Source organism: Lygodium microphyllum, chromosome 25, assembly GCF_053477565.2.
Source record: "Lygodium microphyllum isolate KBCC chromosome 25, Lygodium_microphyllum_v1.1.10, whole genome shotgun sequence".
Classification (NCBI taxonomy): Eukaryota; Viridiplantae; Streptophyta; class Polypodiopsida; order Schizaeales; family Lygodiaceae; genus Lygodium; species Lygodium microphyllum.
This window is the reverse complement of record NC_141159.1, coordinates 30,864,046-30,869,725: the sequence shown is the minus strand read 5'-3', so window position 1 is coordinate 30,869,725 and position 5,680 is coordinate 30,864,046. Positions and strand designations below refer to the sequence as shown.

General features: G+C 41.4%; 1 pseudogene; it reads right to left on the bottom strand.

Annotated features, from left to right (window-relative positions):
* Positions 1-2,947: 2,947 nt before the first annotated feature.
* On the bottom strand, positions 2,948-3,893 carry LOC148014039 (uncharacterized; annotated as a pseudogene).
* Between the last annotated feature and the right edge of the window lie 1,787 nt (positions 3,894-5,680).

Sequence of the window (5,680 nt, the reverse complement as noted above, 5' to 3'; positions counted from 1 at the left end):
GGTGATGGTGTGGACGAAGCTGACGAGGAAGCATGCGACAATGACAGATAGTCAACGACGGCATGAAGACGATGATAACGACCCACCTCAATCCCCCTCCCACTGTTGCATTATTCTACTCTAATAATACCCCCCCTTCCCACTATAACCCCCCCCCCCCCCCCCCAATCATAATGAGGGAGATAGGAAGCCTTAGAGGAGGCCACGGTATGTTGGAGAAAGAGAGGGGAGAAGAAGAAGAGGAGAAGAAGAAGAAGAAGAAGAAGAAGAAGAGGGAGAGAGAGAGAGAGAAGAAGAAGAAGAAGAAGAAGAAGAGAGAGGGGGGAGAAGGAGAGAAGAAGAAGAAGAGGAGAAGAAGAAGAAGAGACAGAGTAGGAGGAGAAGAAGAAGAAGAGGGAGAGAGAGAGAGAGAAGAAGAGGAGGAGGAGGAGAAGAAGAAGAAGAAGAAGAAGAGGGAGAGTGAGAGACACTCTAAAGGAACCAGTTTCTCTTCCCCTCTTTAGAGGGTGACCACATGCATTGCTTTACTCCCCATCTTCCCACGGGTTCAATCTCCATCTCTCCACTAGTTTAACCCCATCGCAATCGAAAGGAGTCACTCCGGCACACTAGTTCCGATGAGAGAAAGAGAGAGAGATTCGTAAGTTGAAAGTATGGCCCCAAAATGGTGGGAAATACGCATCAACGGTAATCCCGCATCCAACAATGGAGCCACCAGCAAAAGGGCATTTTGGCGAATACGAATATAATGTCGTGTATGGATAATTCATATCCGAATATCCAGGTATTAATTGCCATCTCCGCTATTCACTGAGACATAGGGTATGTCACTTGGCATGCACACAAGTTCTTTTTAACAAGTAACCTGACTTATTTTTCAATAGTTAATGAGCTCGTAGGGGATTTTAGAAAATTCTTTGTATCCATAGATGACCGAGCATAGATTTACTCATTCGACGAATTATCAAAATCAAGGGTAGCCATATCAAAAGGATGAGGAAGGTATGTTTATTTTTCTTCTTTCTAGACAAAGGATAAGGACATTGATTTTCTTAGTACCAATCCCAAGCACTAATCAGGTTGTCATGGCTTTTGTTTACTTGCTAAAACTTTGAAATTCTAGTACAAAAGGTATGTATGAAACAAGAGCATTTCATCAAATATTTCTCAAAAATGGGGTCCATTAGACAAAAAGGAGGAAAATGGAGGGAAAAAACGCAAAGAGGATGATAATGAGGGCTTCTAGAATTTATAATTGAAGGAGGAAACAACAAAGCATTGAAGCAATTTGAGCTGAAAAAAGGAGGGCCCTCTAGACTGAGAGATGAAACATGTATGCCTTTCCATTAACACACTTATAGGTAAGTGAGACTTGGCATGAGAGCCCTTTAAGGTTTTAGAGGATGAATATATTTTTATGGTATTAAATTATTTCAAGAGGAGAATATAGTCAATCTTCAAAACCACATGAGGATCTAATGGCCAATGAGAATAACAATCATGCCTCAATCATCTAATTGAAGACCTCAACAAGTTAATGGAAGACTTTACAACTCATATTTGGAGGAAGAATCCCTCCCCAAGATCATCTAACTTGATGAGTATCTAGGTTTGGTAGGTAAATCACCCTCCAAACCCTCCTCCCAAACTACATCTCAAGTAGAAGGATAGAAATGAAGGCTATTGCTGAAAATCCATTAAGAAGTATCAAATACTCAAAAGTATCATCAACAATTGGATATTTCAAGAGGGCATTAGGCCTAATTGTATCATCAACAATTGGAGGAGGGTTTGGAGGGTTTCAAGAGGACAAACCGAAGAGAGAAATTTGCCATTCCCAGAAAGCTTTGGAATGTCTTCACAGAGGTTTGGGGACTTAAGTTTAGTCATGCCCCATTTACATTTCTTGAGTCGCAACTGTAAGTTGTAATATTTTACCCTGCAAAGGACCTCTCTCAAAACCTGCAAATGTTGTTCCCAGGTTTGTATATGAATGAGGATGTCATCTAAATAGACTAGAAGAATGCCTTGAAGGATCAGGTCCTTAAAGATTGTGTTTGGTGCTTATTGAAAAGTGCTACCTGCATTTGATAACCTGAAAGGCATACATGTAAACTAGAATAATCCTAGAGGGGTGCAGAACGCGGTCTTATGGGCATCAACTAGGTTCAAAGGTATTTGCCAATAGCCAGATGTTAGATCTAAGGAGGTGAAATATTTAGATTTATCTAGTTGATCCAAGAGGTCATCTATCCGCGGTAATGGGTAAAGGCCATGCACTCTGATCTTGCTGAGGGGCCAAAAATCTATGCAAAATCTATAGTTGCCATCCTCCTTCCATAGTAGGTGAGGCTATCACTGCAAGAGGGTTGGATAACCCCCTTCTTGAGCATGTCATGGACAACTTGATTTATTTGATGTTGCTCTAGCGGAGATCTTTGACGAGAAGCCATTCGGACTGGGGGAGCGTCACCTGTCTTTATGGAGTGATGAGTGGGAAGGTTGATCTAAGATGTGTGAGCACTTTCATGGAATAACTTGGGGAACTTGATTGGATATCATGCAAATGTGTGTGCTGGTCGATGACAATATATTGTGTTTGAATGAAATTGGGGCCTTTGTGAGACATGACATTGGAATCGGAATGGTGCATGGTAAGACGAGCTAATGTGTATCAAATCGTAGCCAACGAGCTCGGATCTTTACAAACCAATCACAACCTAAAGTTAAAGGAAACAGGTGCCTTGGCAAAACATAAAAAGAATGACTGAATTTTTTATGAGCTACATAGAATGTGCATTGAACTTGGGTATGAGAGTGGTAGACCTGATTGTTATCTCCAAATAAAACTGTGATGGGAGGTGTGGCAAGTCCTAATTGGTGAACTAAATCTTTGCAAATAGAAGAAATTGTGCTACCTAAATCTAATAGTGCCTCATGAGATGTGTTATGGAATTGAACTAGCATTGAACACACCATGCGTCCGGAAGATGTGGTTTCTTGAATCTGTGAGGCAGTGCTCCTCCACCATCCTCTCGCTCATATGTTTTTCGGTAACTCAGCCAAGTTGCGGCATCGGCAAGCTGAACCAGAGAATTCTGATATTGCTGTGTAGATAGCAACCGCCTATAGATTTTGCGAATATGCCCATAAATGTTGCAGTAATAGCATTTGGGTCTTCAATTTCCATGGGAACAGGGTGAGAATCCATGGCAAGGCGTTGAGGAGTTGCCTGTAAGGGTAGTAAAGTTGCAGCATCTAGTTGTTCTGAACCCTCTATTCGTTGTGCTATTTGGATTGCCGAGAGGAATGATGTGGGATAGATCATGTCAAAAACGAGGCCAGAGAAAAAAGAGTTTCATCTCCCTCGACATCACCGAGTTTGCGCGTAGGAGCAATTGATTGAGCTTTACTGCTGCAAACTGTGCCACTGGTTCTAATTGTTGTTGCTTCAGAGCAGCTGCAATGCTGTCTAAGCGATGTTTTGTAAGCATATCCCAATCAGATTTGATGTCGTCAGTCTGCTGAATGAAGCAGGTTGCGGCAACTCCTTCCAACAGGGCGCGGGCTTCCATTTCTTTCCTGTCATTAGACCAACGATGGTAACTCGCAACGTTGTCAAAATGATCCAGCCAGGTCAAGGCATCTTTAGTGGGTAAGCCTGCAAAAGGTTTCAGTCTGACCTTAGGGTCAGGGCATTGTGCTTGTGACATTGTAGATGCTAAATAACCGATCATTGTTTGATTTGTCTGATTCACTTGTATCAGCATGCTGGAGACTGCTTGGAACATCTATTTCATCTGCAAATTGTGGGTTGCAAATTCCGGATGCATGGAAGCATCCTCATAATTGGGAGAGCTAGGGGTGTTTCTTGGAGATGAAGGACGGCTCATCCTAAGGAAATCAACAGAGAGAGGAGAGTGGCATTGTGGGAGGAGAAAGTAAATGAGCTAGTTGTGGTGAGAAGAGACTAAGAAAATGATTCTTGGTGCCCATCGTCTCCACCAATGTGATACTAGTCATCGCCAGGGGTTGAGAGAGAAAGACTAGACCAAACCGAACCTACCTCTAGCATGCTAGAGCGGCTGCTTATATTCCATCAGAGGATACATGTCAAGAATATGGCAACAAACCAAGAAAGGGATTAAGGGTGTGTAACCATCCTTGAACTAACTAGTGGTATTTACACATGGCCCTATTCCACAATATTTAGGGTGATTATATGCGAAATATGTATCCAAAAGTAGCACGAGTGATGAACACTTTGTGCTTTTGGGGTGTGTGCAATATCGATATAACACATAGTTGAAAGTCACGAAATTATATAAATGCTTGTTTGTTGCATTCACTCATTATTTCTCACATTAAAAATGCTTGAGATCTCTTATCAATACTATGAATTGAAGCATTTTTATGCATATGCCATTGCATAGCAATTGGTTCATATATTGACTCAGTGGGTGAGGAGATCTAAGTCAATTAGTCTTGAGGATTCAAAGGGGGTTCTAGTGAGAATAAGGAGAAAGTAAGTGTTACGTTTGTGCTAAAAGATGAGGTCCAGCCGAATCCCTAACTGAGTAGATAGCCTCTATCTAGAGGCCACGGAAATTAATCGAGTAGGTACCTTTGTGACATTTGTGTGGTTCACTAGGCACCTTCAATTTGGACAATCTTGCTTGGAGTTTTAGGTAGTTAGTTAGAAGATTGGACTATAATACAATGTGTCAAATTTTAGAGAGAGAGTTCCTAGTCTATTACTAGTTTCCCATGGCCACAGGACTGTGAACGTTGGTCTTGTGAGGTCCCTTAGTGAGCTTGAGTGTGTGAGCCATTGTCAAGCACATTTTGGATCCCACAAGAATCTAGCAAATACCACCAGACTCATGAGTATGGGGTCACATTGATTCCACTTTTTCAAGCTTTGAATGTGAGAGGCAAGGAATCTTTGACTCGGGGATAGCGTGAATTCGTTTGAACTCCACTTGTGACTTCTTACAATATATGGCTAGTAGTCCTTGTGAACTACAACATCCTGCTACAGCTTTCTACGAAGAAAGGACACCTAATCCTTAGCTTTCTTATACCCAATTGCTATAAAGTCAAGAATATGGATGTGTATCTCCATCCATTAGTTGATGAGCTTAAGATATTGTGGAAGGAGGAGATTGATGTGGAAGATATGAGCCATCATATTGGGAGGCGGTCCATTAATATACAAGTCATCCCTATATATGGACCATACATGACTTTTTAGGTTTTGAGGAGTGCTCAGGTAAATGAGCTTCCATTCTCATTGCTAGTTCTAACATCACACCTTTATATTTCTGTTGACTAGATATAGATGTTATGGTAGACTTGGTCACCTCAAGAAACCATGCATATCCATTTTGGGAAACCAAAGTTAGACTTTTGAAGGTTAGGGATGATGATGAAGATGGTTTATCAAGGATATAATGCATTCTTGTTGCTAGAGGGCCATTATTTGAGAGAAGTTTTCCTTGGACGACCCCCTACATGAATGAATATCCAAAATTGGTGTGAGTGGAAGATGGTTAACAATGAGTCACTTCCAAGCAAAATGCAACGCTTCTCAGTTTTCTATGAGTTGCTATTGGACCCATTTATAGATCAACCATTTGCTAGATCCCATGTACATGTTCAAGAATGTTATCAACTTGTT